Raw genomic sequence first — 27474 nt, forward strand, 5'->3', positions numbered from 1 at the left:
CACAGGGCCCATCTAGCTGACTTACGGTTATTGTTGATGTTCAATTGACTTTTACTCTTTGTGATCCTATTTGGGGTTTTCCTCACAAAGATATTAGAGTGGTTTGCCATTTCCTTTTCTAGATCATTTTACAAATGAAAAAATTGAAACAAACAGGATTAAGTGACTTGCCCACTTACTGTTACTAACTGTGAATCCACGTTTAAACTCAGGAGGTCCAATCCTCTATCCACTATACCATTTACCTGCAGCTATGTGTGTTTCTTTTTCCTGTATGTGTAGTCTTGGTGTGAGGTCCTGGAAAACAGAAACCATATTGTTTATCTATTTGTTTTCACAGAAATCAACAGTGTTTTGCACAAAGTGAGTTCTTAATAAATGCTTTTCATTTATTCACATATACCCATATCACCCTCCAACTTAAAAAAAAAAATAAACCCAAACCAAAAACTTTTCATTTGACTATTCTTCCTCCATTATAGTCCTACATCTCTCCTCTACTCCACAACCAAACTCCTGGGGGAAAAATGCTGTCTTTGCTGTTGCTTCATTTTATCACCTCCCATTCTCTTCTCAACCCCTTGAAATCTAACTTCTGTCCTCACCACTTAACTAGAACTGCTTTCTCCAAGGTCAATAGCTATTAAACATTCATTAAGGACCTAATATTGCCAGGCACTGATCACTAATGATCTCTTTATTGTTAAATCCTAAGGCTGTTTCTCAGTGCACATGACTTCTTAAAAGCCTTTGTCACTACTGACCACCTACTTCTGAATACTTCCTTTTCCCTTGGATTTTATGACATTGTATTTTGAGTCATTTACTTGTACTACTGCAGGATTATCATCTATGCCCCAACGCTTGTATGTGAATATACTCCTGTATTATATTCTAGGTACTTTCCTTTTCTCTATGTTCTCATTTTTATTTCAGAAATAAAAATAGATTTGACAATGATCTTTATGCAATTGATTCTTAAATTTACATATCTAGCTCTCATCTCTATCTTAAATTCCAATGCCCGTATGACATATATGACAACTACATTATGACCTATAAACATAAAACTCAAATGGCTAAAACAGGATTCAGCTTTTCCCTCAAAATATTTTCCTCCAAATTTCAGTGAATTTTATCAAGGATGATGATGAAACATGCTCCCTACCTGCTGACCAAAGGGTGGTTCCAGACTCAGACAAGTCCCTTGATAATTCAGTTTCAATACAGGAAAAAATGAGACAGATTATTAAATAGCTAATAAGAGTTTTACTTATTGATATCAGGAAAAGGATAGAAAGATATTCAACAGATATAGGTATTGAGGACCTCTTGAGTTGATTAAGCTGAATGAAAATATCTTGCTGAAGCTGCCTATCACATTCTACCAGCCAAGCATCAGAGAATATCTGGAACTCCTCACAGCTGTTGTACTTAAGTAACTAGGAAGTGATGTCAACAGCATGTTCCTTTAGTTGCCTTAGCCAACCTGATCTCAAAAATGGATTCAATATCTTTTAAGAAAAACTAGTCTAACTTGCATGAATTTTTATTAGACTATTGCTTCTTCCACAGAGGTGATGGGATTCAGGATGCAGACTAAGATGTATATTTTGGACAAGGCCAATAAAAGAATTTATTATGTTTGATTCTAAATTTGTTACAAGGTTGTTGGTGGGTTTTTTGTTTTTTTTTTCAAAGAGTAGATGAGAAGAAGAGTAGATTTTTGTTGAGTAAAAAAAAAAAATATGTAAGAATTGCTTGCTGAAAACATGCATAGTTTTTAAAAATAGAAAAAAAATAGGTCATTCCAACCCTTTCTTTACCCCAAGACTAAATCCTCAAGAATGGCTTCTATTGCTTTCTCTTCCAAATTAAAGATTGTTAAATGTGTAAAAAAAAAAGTAAGTTAAAAAAATGAAATAAATTCTGTCAAGAGTACTTTTCTTGTGCTTACTTTGGCAGCACATTTACTAAAATTGGACGGATATAGGGAAGATTAGCATGGCTCATATGCAAGGATGACATGCAAATTTGTGAAGCATTCTATTTAAAAAAAATTTTGTTGTTGTTGTTAAAAAGAGCATTTTCTTTGGAGAGACCCTAGACATGAGTCATACCTGTTTTAGAAATTTCACTGGAGAGTTATTCTGGGGTGGGAGCAGAACCAAGGAAGGAAACTAACTCTCTTTGGAGTGGGGCTTTCCCAAGATGAGTTATAGGTTTGTGTAAAGCCAATCCTGCTCTGGATTCTCTAAGCCTCTGGGGATTTTTGAATTATCAGCAGCTTGCACAATATCTGGCACACAGTAGGCACTTAAGTATTTGTGGATTGATTTGTAATGGGCTGAGGTTTGAGCTGATGCACTGAGGTCCCAAGTACATGAGGCTAGATAGTAATTGGGCTATACTCTATTAATATAATATACATGATTGGATTAAGAATGGTCCCTGCCCACTCTCCTTGCAAGTCCTGATGTGTTGTATAGGAAATGACGATTTTGGTGGGTGGAGGCAGAGAGGGAAGAAGACAAGCTGGGAGAGATTGGGCTGAGTTGGAGACTCCGAGCTGCTGGTTGTGTGGCTGCTGGTCGAGCTAGCTTCTTGACTCAGCTGCACACATTGCTATCGCCGATTCTCTTCCACCTCCGATCCTTCTTCACTGAGAATAAAGACTGACGATTTTCCCCTAACCTGAATTCCTGTCTCGTGCTGATCTTAAAATACACAATCTTAACATTGATTGATTTGTCTATATTCACAAAGCTAGTTAACTTAAGATGAGTGTCCCCAAAGTCAAGTTCCTCCCCAATCTGTGCCTAAAATTATTTCATCTGTATCAGGTGTCTTGGGAAAGCAGGGGGGGAGGGGGAAGAAACTGGCTTATCCCATGGAGGTTTAATTTATAAGTAATCAGTCCCTAATTCAATGGGCCTCTTGAATTCCTAAGACAAAAATAATCAGAAATACCCTTTTGGGATGTTGTCCCATCTTTTTTCTTTCAGTCTCCTCTTCATATTCACCATAAGTAATTATAGGGATGGAAATGGAATCCGGGAGTTCTCACTGGCATAGGTAGCTCCCACATAAAGGAATTCCTTTTATAAATACAGATTGGCACCTTAGTCTTAGAAAATTGCCTACAGTACTGAGTGATTCACAACCAGTATGTGTCAGTGTCTGCACCTGAATTCAGGTCTTTCCCCCAAGCCAGTTTTCTGTACACTACATACCAGATTGTCTCTTATTAACCTGAATATGCCTAGGTAAAAATGCTGTGACTTTAGGGGATCAGAGGAGGGCTTCAGGGAAGAGGGAGGACTTCTAATGGGAACTTGGGAGGTCTTCAGATCACTCCTCGCAAGGGAGATCCTGAGGGTATTTTGTCTGAATAGGATTGGGGGGGGGGGGCAGGATATTTGAAGAGAAGCAGCTTGGTGCATTTGAGATTACTCTGGTCTGGGGTTTAGAACACCTAGGCTTTAACTCCTGCTGTTTGTCCTTTTAACTCCTGTAATCTAAGGAAAGCCCCTTCCCTTTTCTGGGCCTCTTGTTTCCTCCCCTTTATAAAAGGATGGGGGAGGGGTTTGAAGCAGAGGATTGCTCAAGTCTCTTCCAGATCTAGGGCTCTTGGATTGTAAGCCCTTCCCCACCCCCCTTCTCTTTCCCTTCCTATTGTACACAGCCCCCACCTTTTCTGGAGGCAAGACCATAAAGGCCTGACACAGCGCCAGGTGGGAAGCTTTCCATGAGCCTGGCCCTGGCTCTGAGCCAATGGGAGCAGAGCCCAGGCAGGCAGGGTTTGCTCGTGGACTTTTGTGGCAGGCGGATACATAACATAAAGAAACATAATAGCCAAGAAAATGATGGGTACGGGAAAGCCAGGTCACACACATAGTTGCAGAATCAGGACTAGGAACCATCTTTCTGGAATGGCAACAGCCTCTGGGGTCTTGGATTTATTAGAAACGGGACAGAGACAGATGAGCTACTGCCAAAGAGAATGGGCAGTGCCCATATGCCAAGCCAGACTCCCACTGCTGAGGTCACCCTGAGTATCAGGAGCATATCCCAGCTCCTCAACCAACCTAAACCAGCCATTTTCTGAACCACCCCTTTCTCCTCCTTCTTCCCAACCTCCTGCATAAAGTTCTAATCATCTCTATCATGTTGCTCAGTTCCTGGGTGACCTTGGAGAACGCCTGGAACACAACTACCAGAGGCCGCAGGGAGAAGGCAGCATCTCTGTGGAGACCAGAGATCTGGAAGACAATTTGATTAAGAACTACAGAACCCATGGGGAAAAGAGACCGACCAAATTCACTCTGATTCTTGGGGAAAGTGCATGGTCCTGATCATGAATCCTTGGTTCACATTCCTACTTTGCCCTCGATTTGTTGGATGATTTTCAGCCAGATGATTGTATCTGTCTGGATAAAATTGTTTTCCCATCTGTATAACTAGTGCCGGGGGTAAAGGAGGAGGTGGGTGGGTGGGATTACTTTACTAGATCATCTTGAAAGTCTCTTCCAGCTCTAGAATTCTTTATCTTATGACCCCCCTCATGTCCTTACTCAGATAATACAATACTGGACTTGGAGTTGGGAAATCTTGAATTCAAATTTAACCCCAGACTATGGTTTGGATAAGTCACTGAACTATCATCTTCTTCACTTTCCCCTCTTTTTACAGAGCATAATAGTAGCACCTACAAGTCACATAGTTGTAAAGTGCTTTGCAAATTTTAAATTGCCATATAAATGTTAACTACTATTATTCATCTTTCCCACAAAGAGCAGTACCAGGAGCCTTAAAAGCCAGTAAAAGAAGTGAGAAATCTTGTGATAGCCCAGGATAACTGATAAAACCTAATTCCCCCAAAGGCTCAGCTCCTTGGGAGGGCTATAAGAAACTGGCTAGGGACCAGGGTAAAGACAATTTCCAGAAAAAATGGGAATGTACCCAGGCTTAATACAATCATTTTCTCCCCTTCTCCTACTCAAGTTCTTTGTCTCTCCTCTCTTAAGCTCATCTCTAACTCTTCCACCAGAGATCCCCTCTGTTACTGATGATTTCTAGCTCTTTTTGGACATGCTTCATCTGTGTTTTAGGTACTTCCCTGTGCTCATTCCTGCTTCCTGCTTTAACTAGCTTGTCATTCTCCTGAGACAGGAGCAGGGCAGAGGAGAGCCTAGCTGAATGATTGATGAACCAGCAGCTAGTTTCTAACAAACACTGCGGGAAGGCAGAAAGGCAGGGGATCACTATGCTACACTTCTCAGTTGGATCTTTTTTTTCCTGCCCCCCATCTCATTACAAGGTCTCTCTGGGTGGTCCTGAAGAAACTGCTCTCATATGAACTGCCATTTTTTATATAGTGAAACAGAGATCCCCAGAGATTGAGGCATATTGGAATAGTGGAAAATGTACTGGCCTTGAAAATGGAAAACTGGTCCTCATGTATCAGCTCTATTCCTAACTAGCTAAGTGACCTTTCACAAGTTCTTTCATCTCTCTCCTAGCCTCAGTTTCTTTGTCTAGGAAATGAGGATACCATTTTTCTCCCAAACCTACTTTATAGATATACTGTCAGGCTCAAATGAAATAGGGAATACAAACCTGTGCTTTGAAATTCTAAAGCATTATTCAAATGTGTGTAAAGCTGGCCATTCTCTCTTACTGGTGGATCTTCTCAAAAAAAAAAACCTGCCCCAAATTCAAGGTATTATGTGGTGAAGACCATAGCTCACAAATAAGGGTGTGCTAGTAAGTGTTTAACAATCTACTGGAGGCAGGATGGGGTGAATGAACTAAAAAAAATCTTTTTATGTTTAATCTGCATTATTATCCTTCCCCCATCACTTTCTTAAGTTTATGCAAATCAACAAAATAATAAATAAAGCCCTGATTTATTATGTTATAAGCAGGCTAAAATTTAACAATCAGCTCATACAAATCAGAAGTGGCTTTAGCACACCCCTGCCATAAACCCCATGGAGGACACAGTTCAAGGCAAAGATGTATAATAAAATCTTCCTCCCCTGAATGGGAAATTGTTACGAGCCATCAGTGGGAAGAGCAGGCTCACCTAGGGATCCTGCATGGGAGACATTCGAATGTGTGTGATCATGTTTGCAAAGTGCATGCAGGAACAAATATGGCCGCTGCCATTATCTTTTGGTGATGTCATTGAGTTGTTCTGCTAGGTCTGCTTCCCACCGGGCTTCACATGGTGGCCCTTGCCTCTTTGTTAGGCTGGTCTCACTGATGCCACCTACTGGGCTTCAGCTGCAGATTTCCGTAAGAGGAGGAGGGGATTTTTTTTTTATTTTTAAGTTTCTATCCCAGAGGCTAAGTTTTAGCACTTTTAATGAGAAAGGGGGGCCCTCACATTCCCAGAATTAGGACTTTCCTCCAAAAGGAGAGAGACCTGTCAGCAACTAGCATCTAAACTTTTTTGGAACACAACCTAGCCAACCAATTAATTAGGGTTTTACGGGCATTTGTAGAACTCTCCTTTGAACTCCACTTCCTCCCAATAGAACTCTTTGACCTGAGCCAATATCTAATTTAAGATTAGAAAGTCCCTATATCCTCATTATCGGGATTATTCCTGATTATCATTCTGCATTCTCCTTCCCCAAAACATTGGAGAGTTGGGTTTTTTTGTTTTGTTTTTGGTGGTGGTGGTGGTGGGGTTTGCATTCTGACAAACTACAAAGGTTTATGTGATTCTTACATATTGTGGTTTACATCAGCTCCTTCAAATATTCTAAGAGTTGGCACCTTTAAAAAGAGTGGGAGGAAGGTAAGAACAAAGGGTAGAAAAAAAGATTTTAGAGGTGTTACCCTCACAGTACCTCAAATCCTTCCTTTTTCTTTTGTTTGGAGAAGGCCTTTGCAATCATCCAGATAGGGGGTAATCTATTGGGAGTTTTACAAAATGAAGGCTGCTCATTAAAATCATGTAACTTGAATTTTGCAGGGCATTCTTGCAAAGAAAGTTAATTTCTGGATTATTTGTGAATTCTGCCACATGAACTTTGCCAACAAATACTCTATTGACTTGTTAAAACAGCAGATGTTGAGATGTGATTTCTTCTCGGATGTTTGTGTGGATATTGATGAGTGTGGCTCTGTGACCCTATTTGGATTTATTTGTTTTTGGAGTAGAGTGGAGTAGTTTGCCATCCCTTTCACCAGCTCATCTGAATGATGAAAACTAAGACAAGTAGGGTTAAGTGACTTGCCCAGTTAGTAAATAAGCAACATTTGAACTCTCAAAGATAAGTCTTTCTAACTCCAAACCCAGCACTCTACCCATTGTGCTACTTAGCTGCGTGTGTGTATGGTAATTAATACCTGTACAGATTTCCATACACATAGATGGTGAGCGCACAAATCCCTCTTCCCATGAATGGCTAAATTGATGTAATAATAAGGTGTTAACTTCTAGCAATCCCTTGACAAAGTGTGAACATCTCTCTCCTCAAACTGGACCAAAAATTAGCCTCACCTCCAAGGACCTTCCAAACTTAGCTAGTTCCCCAGACAGCCTGGCAGCCTAGCCTAGCCAGTCCAGAGTCCAGAGACAGCCAGTCTAGGCCTGGCCTGCAAGAGGCAAACTACAGAGAAAAGCAAAAACTTGGAGGCCCTACAGGCTGCCTGACAGACATTGCAGGGTTCAGGAAAGAATTTCATGACCAGTTGCTCTGGGAGAGAAAAAAGGCCGGAAAGGTGTGGAAGTACCCGAGGAAGGATATTGTAGAGCTACTTTTCTTGTTTTTCATATAAGTGTTCTTGAAAACCTAGGAGTCAACAAGGGAAAGGATGCTGACAACAAGGTTTTAAACCTTAATTTTAAATTTTTAAAAAATTAATTTTAAAATCTCTGGTCATTTCAGGCGCCCAGGTAGTTAGAGTGCCAGACTTAGAGACAGAAAGAAATGTTTAAATCCAGCTTCAGATAATCACTGACTGTATGACCTTGGGCAAATTATTTAACCCTGTTTTCCTTAGTTGCCTTATTTGTGAAATGAGTTGAAGAAATGGCAAATCACTTCTGTATCTTTGTCAAGAAAATGGTGTCCCAAGAGTTGGACACAATTAAACAGCAACAATTAAAAAGTCATTTCACTGAGTCTAGGAAATGAACACCAGGAGTTGGAAACTATTAGGATCTAGTGAATGGAAATTTGAAAAAGACAAGTGAACTAGAAATACAGAAGCACAGGGAGAGGCAACAATCACAAAGAAAAGGGTCTGGTATTACTCTGGCAATGAGGCTGCTAGGGACTACTCAGCACAGATATATAAGATGAGAGCTGTACTCCTCAGAGTCTGCCCACCTTCCCTCTTTCTCACTACTTACCTTCGAAGTACAATCCTGTAGTGTATCTTTTTCCTCAAGGGCTCCTTCCCAGATTCCTGAAACCTTTTTCTTCTGGGTACAGAAAAAGTCTGTTTTCCTTTCTTTATTTGAAATGTATGATAAATAGCATTAATCAGCAACATTTTTTTTCTAGTGGAATGTACTTACTGAGAGTATAGTTGAAAAGAAGTTACTTAGGGAAAATTTCCACAGAGATGAGATAGAAAAGCTCTAACACTGAGTTTTTTTTGTTTTGTTTTGTTTTGTTTTGTTTTGTTTTGTTTTTGGTAAGGAGTCCTGTCTCTGGTGAGAGGCTTGGAACAAATAAAAGGATAAAGAGATTCACAGATCCATATGATAGTAAAGATGGAGCCTTTGTACTGGGGAAACTATTTGGGCAATGAATGACTTAATAATAAGGTGAGAGGTAAGTAGCAATGGTTGAATAAGCACCATGCCCTTAACAATACTATATCAAGAAATGTCTTTGATAAGAGCTAATTATATCTCCTGGCTATTAATGGAAAGCACACTAGTAAAGGTGAGGAGCTGATTTGCTATATAGTTTTAGAAGAATGGTCCTATAAGATGTAATATGTGTATACATATGCATCTAGAGATATGTACAGATGTATAATGAATGAAAAGTATATGTGTGTATACACACACACACACACACACACATACACACACACACACACACATATATATATATATATATATATATATATATATATAAAATTATACATATCACACTTCGATACTTCAAGAATTTATGACCTCATGAGGATGTGTGTAAACTCCACAGAGGTGGGACACAAGTCTACAAAGATCTTTGAGAAATATAGCCAACTTGTAGTTAACATGTCCGAATTTAGCTAGGCTGATCCTTAGATCACGAAGTCCTTACTGGGCTGTATTACCATGGCCCTCAATGGTCTTGGGAGGTCACTTCTGTGCTTCAATCTTCCCTTGCAGGTAATTCAACTTTTGTAGAGCATTACAAAAAAAACAGCATAAAGTACAACTCCTGGCTGTTAGGGGCAGCTAGGTAGCTAGAGGGCTGGGCTGAAAGTCAGGAAGACTCATCTTCAAGAGTTGCAATATGGCCTTAGACACTTACCAGTTCTGTGATTCTGGGCAAGTCACTTTTAACATGTTGGCCTCAGTTTTCTCATCTGTAAAATGAATTGGAGAAAGAAATGACAAATCATTCCAGGATCTTAGGCAAGAAAACTCCAAATGGGGTTACAAACAATCTGATCTGACTGAAAAATGACTTAACAAGGGCTTCTTTGGGGATGATAGAAAAAAAGCCTAGACATAACTACACCTGTAAGTAGTTATTTTTTTTCAGACAGCCATAGAATCTTAGAGCTAGAAAGGATCCTATTCTATCCCTTTCCCTCATCACAAAGTCATCAATCAATCAAGTATTCAGCAAATGCCATTCTATGTGCCAATCACTGGGACTGGGTGTTGGATGAGAAAGACAGGAATCTTGGAGGGGTGAAATGCCTTTTCAAGGCCACACAACTAATTAGTAATGCATTCCTTCATAAGAAGCATTTATGAATGACTTCTCTGGGATTGCATAACCAAGGAATTGCAACAACATTTTTTAAAAAGTTGAAAAAAACAAATAAATCCTGGGTCTGAATCCTAACCTTTTCAGTAATTAGCTATATGGTTTTGGACAAGAACTTTTCCTTCTCTGGGCAGTTTACTTTTCTGTACACTATGAGTGTTAGATTAAATGATTTCTATGGTCCTTTCCAGCTCTGACATATGGTTTTGTAATGAGAGACTTGTTTCTCATTTGCACAGGTAAGCTATTCCTACTGCCTATGTTGATTTCAATCCAATCAACCAACTAAGAGAATTTATTGAGCAGTTTCCTCTCCTTTCTACTTACAAGGCCAATACTGCAGTTCAGACCTCCATCCCCTCTCTCCTGTACTATTGCATCTTTTTTTCTTTTCTTTTTTTTTTGAAGATGGGATTTAAAAAAAATTTTCCTGTTACATGTAAAACAATTTTTTACATTTGTTTTTAAAACTTTGAGTTCTTCTCCCCACCCTTATCCCCTTTAAGAAGGCACATGTAAATTTATGCAAAACATTTCCATAAAAATCATGCAACAGATTCTTAATAATTTTTTCTCCTCTATAAACTTCCTCCTTTTTGATTCATCTCCCACATAACTTCTAAACTGATGGTTCTAAAATATAGTCTGACGATGTAAGAACCTTACAATTTAATGCCTTTCCTCTGTTAATTAATTTCTCTATTTATCCTGAATAGTGTATGTTTTGTATATATTTGCTGGCATGTTGTCTCCTTTATTAGACTGTAAGGTCCTTGAGGACTGAGCCTGTTTTTTGTCTCTTTTTGCATCCCCAGTGCTTCACAGTGTCTGACATACAGTAAAAGTTTAATAAATGTTTATAGATTTATTGATTTAAGAGTCTCAAGTTCATACTGAGGATTATTTGAAGAAATGGGAGTATTTAGCCTGAAGAGAGTAAGCTGTTTCCAAGTAGTTGAAGATCAATCCTGAGGAAGATAGATTAGGCTGATTCAGTTTCTCACATTAAAAAAAACCTCAGAACAATGAGTGGACATGGTAAAGAGTTTAGCCCTGCCTGATGTATAGGAAGATTTCCTACCAATTAGGGCTGCCGCCAGAGATGTAGAAGGTTTCTCTGCTTATGGTCTTTCAGGCATTTCCTATGCCCATCCATTGGAGAATGGCTAAATAAGTTATGGTATATGAATGTTTTGGAATATTATTGTTCTATAAGAAATGATCAGCAGGATGAATACAGAGAGGCTTGGAGAGACTTACCTGAATTGATGCTAAGTGAAGTGAATAGAACCAAGAGAACATTGTACCCAACAGCAAGATTATACTATAATCAATTCTGATGGACATGGCTCTTTTCAACAGAGAGGTGATTCAGGTCAGTTTCACTGGTCTTGTGAGAGAGAGCCATCTGCACTCAGAGAGAGAACTGAGGGGATTCAGCGTGTATCACAACATAGGATTTTCACATTTTTTGTTGCCGTTGTTGTTTGCTTGCATTTTGTTCTCTTTCTCATATTTTTCCCCCTTTTGATCTGATTTTTCTTGTGCAGCATGATAACCGTGGAAATATGTATGAAAGAATTGTATATGTTTAACATATATTGGATTACTTGCCATCTAGGGAAGGGAGTGGGGGGAAGGGAGGGAGAAAAATTTTTGGAATACAAGATTTTACAGGGGTGAATGTTGAAAACTATATGTTTTGAAAATAAGAAACTTTAAAAATAATTTAAAAAAAAACATTTCCTATGTGAAATCTTGTAGCGAATCCTTTTATAAAAGAAGCAGGCCCTCCATAATGGATCACTTTAATAAATCTATTTCTCCAGATGTCTTTTAGCCCCAAAATGAGGTGCATGCAACCAAATAGGAATGGGGAGCGCCACATTTATGTCATGCAGATTAAAGGCATAATTGCAGGCAGGGTGGATTGGTATTGGGAAGAGAAATACAGAAAAGGGAGCTCCATGTCTAGAGAGGGGTGGGAAGGGGAGGAAAAGAAAGCAGCAGAGAAGTCACACAAAGGAACATGAGCTTTCTCTTTCCTCAAGTCCTCTCCCTCCCCACCCCTCTCTTCCACCCTCTCCGGTTGGCACTCCCATCTTGTGTCTGGGAGGGGGATGAGTATGAGGAGTTACAAATGAAATAAATCCCATCTGGCCTGATCCTGTGCTCTGGGAACCTGTGGACTTGGTCTGATCTCTTTTCTCATTGCATTTTTCAGTCAGAGTCCCGGGCAAGATGCCAGGAAATTGCTTGCTCAGAGAGATAGACCCAAACAAAAGGAGCCCTTCTTACCAGTGCAACTGGCCCTAGAGGCTCTTTGCCGAAGCCAGGGAGCTCTTCCTTCTCACTGATGCCACAGTCTTGAGATGAATGATTAAGATCTGATGAATGCCCTCTATCCCTCAAGTTCTGGGTGCCTCCTTCAGTGGGCTTATTATATTCAGAGAGCCTTCTGTTCCTCTTTGAGGCATTTCTGAAGGAAAGAAATCTTGACTCAGGAAAAGATAGAGAAATAGCAGCCTAGGGAAGAGGAAAGTGCTTTTTTCCAGGGTCAGTCAGCATTTCCTGGGATATTCAGATCTCCTGACTCTCCCATTCTATGTTAATTACTCCAGGTACATAATCTGCCTCGGTGTTTATTTTCCTCTGCCACTCAGTATTTGCCAAGCGTTGTGCTAGCTACTGAGGAAGATACAAAAAATGCAACCTTTTAACTCCTATCCCTTGAAGGAGCTTACATAATTAGGAACATATGGCATCTATACATTAAAAAGTGGGCAAGAATAATTCCTTGGAGATACATTAGAGATGGAGAATGAGCCATGAGATCAGAGAGACTGGGGTTCAAGTCACATCTGTGACTCATGCTGACCAAGATCTCAGGCAGATCACAGAACCTCTCAAGATCCCAGGTAATTCCATAGGTTGCAAAATAATTTCATAATTTCATTGATTAAAAAAAAAAAAAGAGCATTCCCTTGGGGAGATAGGATGCACATCATAGATCTGGAAATAGTCATCATATTTGTAAAGGCTCTATAGTTTTTATTTTGCGTGCACTTATATGTGAACATGTTGTCTTTTCAATAGGATGCAAGCTTCTTGAGGATAGAAATTGTTAAATTTTGTCTTTGTATCCCTAGGGCTTGGCATATAGCAATTGCTTAATAAATGCTTGCTTCATTACCAATCCCTTTCACTTACGTTATCTCATTTGGGTATTACTATGACCCTGTGGCATAGGCAAGTTTGAGATGATTAAATCTACAAGTGAGAAAACAGCCTAAAAGATTAATTGATTTCTCCAAAGTCACCCAGCTAAAATGAATCAATTTTTTTGAGATTATAATCCAGATATTCTCTAATATTTTATCTTTCTATAATTTAGCATAGTGAACTCCCTCCACCAAAGCTGCTGCATTGACAACTAATAACTGGACAGATAAATCCTAGGGAGTAGCTTATAGTACATACAGGTTAAGTGACTTGCCCAAAGTCACACAGCTGATGAGGATCAAATTTGAACCAAGGCCTTTCTGATTCTATTCCACTATATAACTTCTCTATCTTACTTCTAGAATAGACTACTTTAAAGTTTTTTGGTCCATACAGAAATAACTTTTAAGGAAGGAATTCCATGTAGAAATTCCTTTGAATGATAGATCTGCCAATGGCAGATCAAAGCACTGCTTAAGGCACTAATATGCTCAGAAGCTCCCACTGTCACACAAAAAATTATTTTGTGGGTCAGAGACTGGACTAATCCAGGTTTTTCTGCTCCAAGGTTAATTCCCCATCCTATATTCCATGCTGTTTTGTACACCTTTCTGCCATAAATAACACAGGAATTAATGACAGACAATAAGTACTCTGAGGGAAGGAGGAAAGACAAACAGAAAGAGACAGAGACATAGACACAAAGAAACAGAGACAGAGGAAAATGGGAAAAAGAGAAGGAGAGAAAGAAACAGACAGAGGGGAGAAAAAACACACATATGATTTAATATGATTGTATATGTATAACCTATATTGGATTGCTTGTTGCCTTGGGAAGAAGCGGGGGGGGGGGGGGCGGAAAAAAATTGGAACTCAAAATCTTATAAAAATGAATGTTGAAAACCATCTTTACATGAAATTGAAAAAATAAATATTTTTAAGTATTATATTCCTATTATTAAGTAGGAAAAAAGAACACATAATTAGCACTTTTCTCATTTCTAATTCACAATATAACTTTTGAGGCAGGAAGTGCTCTGATTCTACATTTACACATGAAAAAACTGAAAGAAGTTAGTGATATATTTAGTCACAGTAAGTATCTAAGGCAAGATTTGAACTCAGATCTTTTGTTTTCAATGGTATTTTATTTTTCCAAATACATGCAAAGATTTCAACATTCATTTTTTGCAAAACCTTGTGTTCCAAAATTTTCTCTTTCCCTCTCTCCTTTATCCCTCCACTAGACAGCAAGCAATCTAATAAGGTTAAATATGTGCAAGTCTTTTAAGCATATTTCCATAGTCATCATTCTGAGCAAGAAAAATCAGATCAAAAGGAAAAAAAAAAAAACAGGAGAAAGAAAAAAAAAAAACAGGCAAACAAACAGCAAGATGAAAATACTATGCTTTAATCCACATTCAGATTCCATAGTTCTCTCTCTAACTCAGATTTTCTTGACTCCAAGTCCAGCACTTGATCCACTGTAAACCAGGAGTCCTCAAACTTTTTAAATAGGGGGCCAGTTCACTTTTCCTCAGACTGCTGGAGGGCCGGACTATAGTAAAAACAAAAACTGTTTTGTGGGCCTTTAAATAAAGAAACTTCATAGCCCTGGGTGGGGGGGATAAAAGTCCTCAGCTGCTGCATCAGGCCCACGGCCGTAGTTTGAGGACCCCTGCAAGACACTATCTAGCCACACTATCCACTGGAGGGATATTAAAAAACTTGCCAAGAGCAGTAGATAGAACATATCATCTGGAGTCAGGAAGACCTGAGTCCAAATATTGCCTCAGACACTTGTGTGGTGGGACCCTGGCCAAGTCACTTAACCCTGTTTGCCTCAGTTTCCTCATCTATAAAATCACCTACAGAAGGAAATGCCAAACCCCTTCAGTGTTTTTGCCAAAAGAATCCCAAAAGAGATCACAAAGCATCAGACGAGACTGAAACCCCACCCCCCCACAAACTGAACAGCAAGCACTTGATATTATCACATATGAGTCTTGCAACAAGGCTGTGAGAGAAGTACTATAGGTCTTATTTTCATCAAATTCCCCTTTTTTTAGATGAAAAAACTGAGGCTTAGATAATTTAATTAATTTGCCCATTGTCAAATAGTTAGTAAGTCTCAGAGAGGATTTGAACCCAGGTTTGCATGTATGCTGCATAGGCTCACCCTATCCTATACTGTACTGCCTCAATACAGGGACTCAAGCACTTCCCAGGAATTTAAGAGGGGAATAAAAAGATTCCAAGGAATTTCCAATCATTTGTAATGGAGTTGACCTTATAAAAACATGCCTGTAAATAAAAGGTATATAGAATTAAATGTTATTCAATCACCGAAAAGGAAGAACACTTGGGGGAAGGGGGAGCAGATAGTGGAAAAGGCCAAAGATTTGAATCATTATCTGTGTCCTATTCTCTTCTTAAATTAGGGAAAGAGAAAGGAGGCAGCTGGCAAAGCCAAGTGACTTTTTTCAATCTGGTTTGTTGCAAGCCCAGGCCTCTCTCTACCAATAACTTCCCTCCTGATCTCATCAGGGCCATTTCTGACACAAGTCTTCATCTTATTCTTTGCTAGCATCATCAATTTGAAGACCTGTGGCAACATGAAAGCCCCTCAGAGGCTCACACTGACTTTCCCAGCATTTATTTTTATGCAGATCAGAACACTGAGTAATCCCAGCTGGGTTGTTCTGAGGAGGAGAAGGAAAAAAGTAGGTAGGCAGTGGGGGAGTTTATCTCTGTAGCAATGTAGGAGGTGATTGCTTAGGAGAGAGACAACATGATACAGTGGAAAGAGGCCTGGCTCTGTAATTGGAAAAATTGGGTTCAAATCGTGCCTTTGGAAGTTCTTGCCAGTGAAACTTTAGGCAAATAATTTAATCTTCTGGACCTCAGCTTTCTTATCTATAAAACGAAGGGGTTGGACTAGAAGGTCTCTGAGATCTCATAAACTTTAGATCTATGATCCTGGTAGAGCCAGAAGATCTATCTTTTCTTCCTTTTACCTCTCTATCATCTCCTCCCAATGAAAACACACACACACACACACACACACACACACACACGAAAAACAAAATAATTGTGTTCCTCATTTCACCATTTCTCTCCATTTCTCAGGCTCTCTGTCTCTATCTCTCTTTCTGGATGCCTACCTCTTCCTTCATTCCCCCTTTCTTCCTCCCCTTCTCCTTTCCTCCTCTCTGTCTGTGTCTGTCTTTCTGACTCTAGGTCTCTCTCTCTCCCCCCCTCCCTCCCTTCTCCTTCTCTTTTTTTCTCCTCCTCTTTCTTCTCTCTCTTTCTTCCTCTCCTTTTCTCTCCTTCTCTCTTTTAGTCTTTTTGTTTTTTAGTTTCTCTGTGTCTTTTTCCTTCCTCCCTCCTTTCCTCAGTCTCTCTCTCTCTCTCTCTCTCTCTCTCTCTCTCTCTCTCTCTCTCTTTCTCTCTCTCTCTCTCTCTCTCTCTCTCTCTCTCTCTCTCTCTCTGTCTCTGTCTCTCTCTTTCTCTGTCTGTTACTCTCTATCTCTCTGTTCTTCCTTTTCTGTTTGTCTCTCTCTGTCTTTCCCTCTCCCCTGCCCAGAGCAGTAATTGTTGATGACACTAGTTTTTGACATATATGGTAGAAGGGTATAGTACATAGCATGGATAATAAATGGGAAGCTAGCCTTGGACTCAGAAAATGCTGAGTTAGTCTTGTCTCTGATACACAACATAATTGTTTGTGAGACAGTGGGAAGTCATATAATCTATTGGTGGCTCCATTATGAACACTTTGTGAATACAAGAAAATAAAACAAACTCCTGTGATACTATATGTTGAATCACTAAGAAGAGTCCAGGAAGGTCTCCTGTCCACCATTCAAGAATCTGAGCTTGTCTCTCTTGAATCCTTCCACACATTTAAAGTTATGTCTCCCTCATTCTTGCTTTGCTTCTGCATGGTCACAGGGTTCTCCTTCAGGACACTCATAAACCAGAGTAGCCAGGGGAACAGAGATGTTATATATACAAAAACCATCAGAAAGTAATGGAAATAAAAAATATTTCCAACAACAACAAAAAGAAAGTAATGGAAATGCCTGGGTACAGTCGACGTTGAAATCAGGAAGATGTGTTTAAATGAGTTGGGGAGAAGCAATAGGGATCACACAACTAGTAAGTGTTTAAAGTCACATTTGTATTCAAGTTCTCCTAATTCCAGAGCCAGTACTCTATCTACTTGCGCCCCCTAGCTTCCTGTATCCCTTTATTTCTTAATGCCTCAGGAAATTAAATTTTATTTTATTTATTTTCTTTTAAAGCTTTTTATTTTCAAAATATATGCATAGACAATTTTCAACATTCACCCTTGCAAAACTTTGTGTTCCAATGTCTATTTCTCCCTTCCTTCCTCCCACTCCTTCCCTTAGATGGCAAGTAATCCAATATGTGTTAAACACCTGCAATTCTATACATATTTCCACAGTTATGCTGCACAAGAAAATTCAGATGAAAAAGGAAAAAAAAATGAGAAAAAAATACAAGCAAACAACAAAAAGTGAAAATGCTATCTTATGATCCACATTCCAGTCTCCATAGTCCTCTCTCTGGATGTACATGGCTCTCTCCATCACAAGACCATTGGAACTAGACTGAATCACCTTGTTGTTGAAAAGACCAGTTGACCATCATATAATTTTGTAGTTGTTGTGTACAATGTTCTCCTGGTTCTACTCACTTTCACTTAGCATCAATTCATGTAAGTCTCTCCAGGCTTTTCCGAAATCAGCCTGTTCATTGTTTCTTATAGAACAATAATATTCCATAACATTCATATACCATGACTTATTCAATCATTCCCCAACTGATGGGTATCCACTCAATTTACAGTTTCTTGCCACTATAAAAAGGGCTGCTATAAACATTTTTGCACATATAGATCCTTTTCCCTCCTTGAAGATCCCTTTGGGATACAGACCCAGTAGAGACACTGCTGAATCAAAGGATATGCACAGTTTGATAGTCCTTTGGGCAAAAGGAAACTAAATTTTAAAGAAGCTGCATAATTGCTGAACTGAATTGATGAAATTTTTTCACTCAGAGTTGTTTATATCAATGATAGCACAGGTCCAGTCCAAATTTTATGGGATAGGGAAGAGAATCAGGAAAATCTTCACTGAGAAGTTGGAACTTGAGGAGATTCTAAGATGAGAAAGTTGAAAAGAAAGGGATTTTTAGCAAGAGAGGAAAATTTGTGCAAAAGTACAAAATAGGAGATGAATCATAATGTGTAAGTAAGTAGAGAAATTCATCTGATTAATCTATCAATTCAAGAAACACTTGTAAAATCCCTATGATAGAGCATTGGATTACTTAATAGTTATATGATCCTAGACAAATCATATAATCTCTCTCAGCTTCAGTTTCCTTATTTATAAAATGAGATAATAATAGCAACTATCTCACAGAATTATTCCAAAGATTATCTTTTTAAAAGTTGTTTTTTTTTTTTTGATGACATAATTGAGATTAAATTACTTTACTGAGGTCACACAACTAAAAAGTGTTAAGTATCTGAGGCCAAATTTGAAACTTGGTCTTTTTGGTTTCAGGACCAGTGCTTTACATATATATATATATATATATATATATATATATATATCAAAACTACAGATCAGTATACATCTGGCTGCCCCTTATTCTGAAGTTTAAATGAGATAATCTATATAAAGTGCTTTGCAGAATTTAAAGCAATATATAAATCCCAACTACTTTTATTATTTTTAAAAATATTACTTCATAGAGGGAACTGTGCTAGCACAAAGAAAGATCAAAGTTTAGATAAGATAACAAACTCTGTCCTTGTGTAGCTTATGGCCTAAAGAAGAATAAGACATAAACTTTAGTAACTATAGGGCATTATAATTCATAATAGAATAATGGCTCATTTATTGGATCATAGAACTAAAATGGACATCAGAGGTCATATAATCAAACTCCCTCAGTTAACAGATGAGGAAACTGAAGCCCAAAGTGGCTGTGATTTGTCCAAGTACACATTGATCTGAATAATACAGAATAAATACATTAGAGAGGGATAAAATAAAGTATTATATGAGGAATGAGAGGAAAGGTCATTAGCAAGAGGCTTTATGGAAGAATTAGTACTTGAATTGAGTTTTAAAAGCTGGCTAGGAATCCAAGAGGCAAGATAGCATAGAGGATGGAATAGATTTGGAATTAGGAAGACATTAGTTCAAGGCCTGCCTTGGATAAATGCTTTGGATAAATGTGACTGAGTCAATGGACTTAAACCTAAACAATGACCAAATGGGACTTAGTTTAGGACCTATTGGTGGCCAATGAGAATCAGATTGGTTTTGGTTCAAGGCATGGACCTTAAGAAAGAAATCTAGTCAGTAAACCCCAAGATATCTTTTTTTTTTTCATTCATTCATTTATTTATTTAGATTTTTTTTTGACTAGGTGAAAGAGGGGTTTCTTTGCCTCAATAGCTACCTAGCCTTAATTGCTGAATGGGTGCCTCCTCAGTCACACTGAGAACTGTTGAAGCCCTTAGCTTAAAAAGCCCAATGTCTCCCATTTCATACAGGGCCATCTCCTGTCATCCTGATCTCTATCTGGCTACTGGACCCAGATGGCTCTGGAGAGGAAAGTGAGGCAGGTGACCTTGCCCAGCCCATCCTCACTCAAATCCAATTTACTTTCATGTCATGGTATCACCTCCCTGATGTCATGGTCCTCTTTGAGAACAAAGGACAAACAACAAAAATGACAACTATGTGGCTATACATTAATTGACTTGTGTATATTGTGTATTGCCCCAAGGCAACTAGATGGCACAGTGGGTAGAGTACCAGACGTGGAGTCAGAAAGACTGAGTCCAAATCTGATCTTAAATACTTACTGACTGGGTGACCTAGACAAATCACTTAGTCCTGTTTGTCTCAATTTGCTCATCTGTAAAATGATCTGGAGAAGGAATTGATAAACCACTCCCGTATCTTTGCCAATAAAACCCCAGTGGGGTCAGGAAAAGTCAGACAGGACTGAAAAACAATTGAACAAGTTGACAAGGACCCCAAGGTTACCTATGGCTATCATCTGCATTGAGGGAAAATCTTAATACAAATAAAATGCTTTGCAAACTTTGAAGCCCTTAATATTATTATTGTCAGATTATGGAAGACTTTGACAGCCAAACAAATGAACCTGAACTTTATTCAGTCAGTAATAGGGAGCCTTGGAAGATTTTTAGTTAAAAGAATGAAAGATAAAAGGAAATTTCCACTTACTGGGACAAGGTAAAGGGATGGCGACTTTTTATCTCCCTCTAGAATGTGAATACCTCCATAGACACACATTTGGGACTTTGATAACTTTTCTTTGTACATGAACTTCAACTCTCATGTATTAACACTGACTGTCATCCCATATTCTGCCTTTTAGAATCTGTGTCATCTCCCCCAACATGAGGAAAAATGTTTGTGACAGCTCTTTTTATAGTGACTGGAAAGTGAGTGGATATCCATCAGTTGGGGAGTGGCTGAATAAGTTATAATATATGAATGTAATGGAATATTATTGTTCCATAAGAAATGATCAGCAGGATGATTTAGAAAGGTGGAGAGACTTACATGAACTGATACTAAGTGAAATAAGTAGAACCCAGAAAACATTGTACATAGCAACAAGATTATATGATGATCAACTGGGATGGAGTTGGCTCTTTTCAACAATGAGGTGATTCAGGTATATTTCAATAAACTTTTAATGGAGAGAGCTGTCTACATCCAGGAGGATTGCAGAACTGAACATGGATTACAACATAGTATTTTCACCTTTGTTATTGTTATTGTTTGCTTGCTTGTTTTTTTCTTTCTCATTTTTTTTCTTTTTGATCTGATTTTTCTTGTGCAGTATGATAAATGTGGAAATATGTTTAGAAGAATTTAACATTTTTAATCTATATTGGATTGCTTGCTGTCTGGGGAAGAGTGGGGAGGAAGGGAGGGAGAAAATTTTGGAACATAAGGTTTTGCAGGGGTGAATGTTGAAAACTATCTTTGCATGTATTTTGGAAAATAAAAAGGTATTACAAAAATAAGAATGTCTATTCCCCCTCCAAGTCTTTTCTCAAATTTACTTTTCCTTGTGTAAGTCAGTTTCAATTTCTGGACACTTTCCCTTAAGACTCCCTGTTTCTGTTAAGTACTTACCTATTGATTTATATGTTGATTCTCCTATTAGAGTGTAAGATTCTGGAGGGAAGAGAGACTGTTTTAGCCTTTCTTTATCTTCAAATGCTTAACTCAATATTTGGCATTAAGGCTGGATGATTCCAGAGAAGAAAGTATAGTTGATGGCTTTGCACAGCTCTTCCTCACTCAAATCCAGTCATAGCATCAGAGGTGATGGTTGTCTTTGAGAAAATAGGACAAACAATAAACAAAACATTTAAACTTAAGCTGAAGTTTAAAGGGCAGGTGGGTCGTGCAATGAATAGAAAACAGGATCTAAAGGCAGAAAGATTAAATTTCAGCGTCAGACATTCACTAGTTGCATGATCCTGAACATGTCACTAAAACTCTGTTTGCCTCAGTTTATTGTGTCTCTTTGTAATGCCGTTAAGATTTTCTTGGCAAAGGTACTGCAGTGGTTTGCCATTTCCTTCTTTAACTCATTTTATAGATGGCATTGAAATTGAAATTGAAGCAGATCTGCCTTACTCCAACTAGAGTGCCCTATTCACTGTGCCACCCAGCTGCCCCTTTTCCTCAGTTTTCTCACCTATAAAATAAGCTAGAAAGGAAAAGGTAAACTACTCCAGTATCTTTACCAAGAAAATCCAAATGGGAGGAAGGGGCTGAAAAAATGACTGAACAACAATAAAAGCACTTAAATAGATGCTTGTGGACAGATGATTGATTGAATGGTCAATAGGTTGTGAAGCATCTTTTACCTGGAATAATCCATATTCCATAAATACCTCCTGAAGGAACATGAGTACAATCAGGGCTTTTGTCTGGGATGCGTCTAAGTCATGCCCTAAGACTCAATCCTAAATGGGGGCAAAGATAACAGGTCTGACCTAAGAGATCAGAGGGGAGAAGGATTACAAAACAAAACAACAACAAAAATAAAGGAGAATTGGGTCCCTAGATAGGGGGAAGAAATGAAGGAGAGAGTAGGATAAAGAAGCTGAGGCAGAGGGGTGGGGAATGGAAGGAGGATGAAGAAGGGAATGAGCTATTTAATTGTGAAGTTACAGGTAAAATAGACAGGAAAGGACCAGTTCTCAGCAGGAAAAAGGATAAACCCTGCAGGGACTTGGCAGATCTGAATGGAAGCAGGCAGGAGCAGGAAAGAGCCTCTCCTTCTTCCCTGTTCAGTTCTTCTCTGGGGAGCCTATAGATTGACACTCTGCAGGAGGCTTTCAGATAATGCAGTAGACACTGGATGTATGTGAGAGAGAGAGAGAGAGAGAGAAAGAGAGAGAGAGAGAGAGAGAGAGAGAGAGAGAGAGAGAGAGAGAGAGAGAGAGAGAGAGAGAGAGAGAGAGAGAGAGAGAGAGAGAGAGAGAGAGAGAGAGAGAGAGAAAAGGAAGCAGAGGGAGAGGATGTGATTGAAATCCCCTCCATCTTTGACCACATGCATTCTAGCCTTATTTAGCCCTCATCGTAGGACAAGCAGAATCATCTGTCTAAGCAGCTATTACTAGCTAGACTTATCTCTCATTTATGCCCAAACTCTGATGTATGAGACCTCAGTGTCTCCTTCCTGGTTCTAACTGTCCTCCCCAGCAACATATTAAGTACAATACAAGTAAAGATTTCCTCTGAGGGTTCTGCTGCTCAATTGAAATTAACTCTACACCATTGTTGGGGAATAAGTTGGAATTCACATCAGTTCTAGAGGCAAGACTGCAAAGGTAAAGAACGATGGGTTTCAGAAATATGATTGAAATCATGGTAAATGAAGGAATAAAAATCATAGAATCTCAGATATCAAGTCATGTCCTTTCACCAAATCTGGCATTTAGTAATCATTTAATAAACACTTATCAATGATGATGATAATAAACTTCTACTTGAAGCAAGAATCCTTTCTATAACATCCCTCACTAATAGTCAGTTCATATTTGGCCATCTGATTGTCTTGGGATTTTGGAAAGGATGTGAGCCCACTCATTTACTATTCAGCCCTATGTCTGATACTAGCTAAATGACCATGGACAAAACACTTAACCTCTCTTTATCAAATGGGAATGATAATAAAACCTACCTAGGAATGTTAATGTGGATTAAACAAGATTACATATGTAAAGCATGTTAGTTAAGACTTATGCAAATATCCTTCTCATTATTATTATTCTATTATTGAATGAGCATTGCCTCAGACAAACTGAGAGCTAGGAAAGGCCTTAATTTTGAAGGCTAAGGTCAACCACTGCATCCAGGCCATCTATAATCATCTTGACTTTTGTCTTAGTACTGGGTTTTGATGAGAGTGAGAACAGTTTTGCTTCATTTAAATCCAAATCATGAAAGTTAAGATATGGTCCTCTTTGAGAACTAGAGACAAACAATAACAATAAGTTTGTCCAAGGATAAGCAAATCAATTAGTAAGATGATAAGAACTGATCCCATGGGAAGAAATTCAATTCAATAAGCAATATTTCATTTTTCTTATTTGAGCAGACTACAAGGGATGATAGTAATACAAACTTTAGTTATGATACAATCCTTGACCTCAAATAATTTTACGTTCTAATAGAGAGTTAAGACCCCAACATTGATAGTTAAAACAATACAAAAATATTATATGATTAATGTTAGGAAGTTGAAAAATAAAGTACAGAGATAGATCTAACAGGGAAGATCATTACCAAACAAGGGGATCAGAGAAGATTTCTTGTATTGGATGCATAAACTTATTTGCCAACCTTTCAATATTTAATGTAACCAACATAGAAATCCCACCCAGGAATTTCTCACTGTGATTGGCCAGAGCCATTATACCGTCTGAACTTCACTCAGCTTATGGTCCTAGGATGGCTCTAATAAGGATCTTCCTGAAGTATTGCTAAAATGAGTCACCAAAAGAAGAGTAGCATATGAAAGAATCAATAGACATTACCATAACCTATAGGAAAGACTGTAAGAACTTGAGTCTATAAAGGCCCAGTGAAAGCACTCAGCCAGAGGTCAAGGATCTTATCCTTGAACTTCAAACCACTGCTGGCTATGCTTCAGAAATTAATATACTAGGATTGCAGTTGAATTCAAAGAAATCCCAGCTGAGACTCAACCAAAAAAACATGGCCTAGATGTGAGAGGATCCAATTTACAACACTACAGGAATGGGATCCTTGTTATGTTACCATGGTTTTTGTTTTATTTCTTCTTTTCTTTTTTTTTTCTTAATTCAATTTTATTTTATTTTCGATTCAAAATTCCTCCTTTCCCTATTCTTCCTCCATCCATTGAGAAGGCAAGAAATTTTTAAAAATTACAAATCTGGAATCTTGCAAAACAAATTTCTGCATTAGCCATGTTCTTTCCTCTCTGCCAAAAAAAAAAAAAAAAAAAAAAAAAAAAAAAAAAAAAAAAAAGCCAGAAAAAGAAAGAGAAATAAACATGCTCTGTTCTATGAATCCATCAATTCTCTATGGGAATGGGAATGGAATTTTTATCATGAATCCTTTGGAACTGTGGTGGTTCACTGTGTTGATCAGAGGTACAAAGTCTTACAAAATCGATTATCTTTACAATTTTGCTGTTAAGTGTAAATTGTTCTAGTACTGCTCACTTCACTTTGCATCAGTTCATATAAGCCTTCCTAGATTTTTCTTAAGCCATTCCTTTCATTATTTGTCTTTACAGTTTTTCCTTTACCTCTCTTACTTGATTCAAAATGCCTTTTGAAGTCTTCCGTGGTCTTGAGACCAATTCTTATTTTTCTTAGAGGATTTGGAAGTAGGATCTTTGGCTTTCTTTTCTTTTCTTTTTGTTATCTTCTTTTGAGTGTGTGTTTTGATCTTCCTTGTCACTAGAGTAACTTTCTATGGTCAGAATCTTTTTCTGTTGCTTGTTCATTTTCCCAGCCTATTACTTGGCTTTTAACTCTTTGTTAAAGTAGATCTCTGTTTCTAAGATGAAGGATACAATGTCCCAAGTTTCAGGGATTTTGTGCAGCTAATTTCAGAGATCCTTCTAAGGACTTTAAGTTTTCAGTTCTTCTAAGGTGTTATGATCCAAGGAGAAATGTATTTGTATGACCACAAGTGTTCTTTTCTGTGGTGGAACTGTAATTCTATTGTTCTAAGCAATAGAGTCCTTCCTCAGTGCTAGTAAAGAAATCTCCAGTTTGACCCCTTACCATCTGTGAGCTGAGATTTTAATACCTGCCACTACTAACCCTACTATCATTTTTGCTTCAGGCACTATTGCTACTGCCAATTCAATGGCTCCCAAGAGCCACTCCTGGTTTGCTGGTTTCCCAAGGCCCTCTCCCCTTAATGAGACACACCTGTCCTGCCAACTTAATAAGTCATCTTTAGTGTCTCTAGGCTGAGAGGTCTGGAAACTATGTTGCCACTGATTCAGAGGCTCCAAGGCGCATTCCTGGTTTGCTGTGGCCTGCTTGAGGACTCTTCTGGATTCCCACAGATCTTTCCTGTTGATCTTCTAATCTAAATTGTCTTCACTTGGAAAAATTTACTTTTTTGTAGGTTCTGATGCTCTATTGGGAGAGAGCGTGAGTGAATCTCTGTCTTTATTCTGCCATTTTAGCTCCCCTCTCCTCCTCTTCATTAATTCTTTTTTTTTCTTCCTTTCTTCCTCCCTCCTTCCTTTCTTCCTTCCTTTAATTAAAAAAAAATTTTTTTTTTTTTTTGGCTGAAGCAACTTGGGTTAAGTGACTTGCCTAGAACCACATAGCCAGGAAGTATTAAGTGTCTGAGTCCAGATTTGAACTCTGGTCCTCCTGACTTCAGTGCTGGCCTTCCCTCCCTCCCTCCTTCCTTCCTTCTTTCCTTCCTTCCTTCCTTCCTTCCTTCCTTCCTTCCTTCCTTCCTTCCTTCCTTCCTTCCTTCCTTCCTTCCTTCCATTGGAATTAAGTGACTTGTTCAAGGTCACACAGCTAGTAAGTGCTAAGTGTCTGAAGCTGAATTTGAACTCAGATCCTCCTGACTCCAGGGATGATGCTCTATCCAATATACCATCTAGCTGTCCCTCTTCATTATATCTTACAGCAAAATAATATTCCATCATATTCATATACCAAAATTTCCTTGTTTAGTATTGCCCAATTAATGGGTAAGCTCTCAGTTTTCAATTCTTTGTCACCACAAAAAGAGCTGCTATTAATATTTTTGTACATAGGGATTTTAAAAAACTCTTTCTTTGATCTCTTTGGGATATAGACTTAATAGAAGAATTTCTTGGTTAAAGTTATATGCACAATTTAATAGCTCTTTTGGCATAGTTCCAAATCCCTCTCCAGAATGCTTGTACTAGTTCACAGATCAACCAAGAGTGCATTAAAATGCTGGTTTTCCTACATCCCTTCCAGTGTTTGTTATTTTCTTTTTCTATTATGTTAGTCAAGCTGATGTGCATGAGGTAGTTCCTCAGAATATTTTAATTTTTTTATTAGTGATTATTTTTATTTTTCCAATTATTAATGATTTTGTGACTATTAATAGCTTTGATTTTTTTCTCTGAAAACTTCCTTTGACTATTTCTCAACTTATTCTTATAAATTTGGTTCGGTTCCATATACACACCCATATATGCATATATTAGAAATGAAACCTTTATTAGAGTGACTTGGTGGAAAAAAAAATTCCTCTTCCCCCTAGTATTTTGCTTTTCTTCTCATCTTAGCTGCAATGGGAGCAACTCCTTTTTAATTTAATGTAATCAAAAATTTTTTTTTTTTACCTCATGTGACCTTCTCTGATTCTTGTTTGTCCATAAACTCTTTTTCATAAATCTGACAGATAATTTCTGATTCATAGATCTAACAGATAATTTCAAAAACCATTTATTAAATGCCTTTTAATTATTAAGTGGAAAGTACACGGACTCTGGAGTCATAGAACCTGTATTCAGATTCTGCCTCTGACATTTAGTGCATGTATGAACTTGAACAAAACATTTAACTTTACTGGGCCTTAGTTTCCTAATCTATAAAATGAGATTAGATCACATAATTTCCAAAGTCCCTTTCTGATCAGGATCTATCATCCTAAGTGCAGAACATATAATGATCATATTTGAC

At 38.2% G+C, this 27474-nt stretch overlaps 1 protein-coding gene and 1 non-coding gene across 2 annotated transcripts in view; both read left to right on the top strand.

Annotated features, from left to right (window-relative positions):
* Positions 1 to 27474, top strand: part of FABP6 (fatty acid binding protein 6) — a 95456-nt gene that overhangs the window by 20575 nt on the left and 47407 nt on the right. The window lies entirely within an intron of this gene.
* On the top strand, positions 1950 to 2056 carry LOC111721378. The gene has a single exon (XR_002770613.1). It is a non-coding gene; the product is annotated as a U6 spliceosomal RNA (small nuclear RNA).

The sequence above is a fragment of the Sarcophilus harrisii genome, chromosome 2 (assembly GCF_902635505.1).
Source record: "Sarcophilus harrisii chromosome 2, mSarHar1.11, whole genome shotgun sequence".
Classification (NCBI taxonomy): Eukaryota; Metazoa; Chordata; class Mammalia; order Dasyuromorphia; family Dasyuridae; genus Sarcophilus; species Sarcophilus harrisii.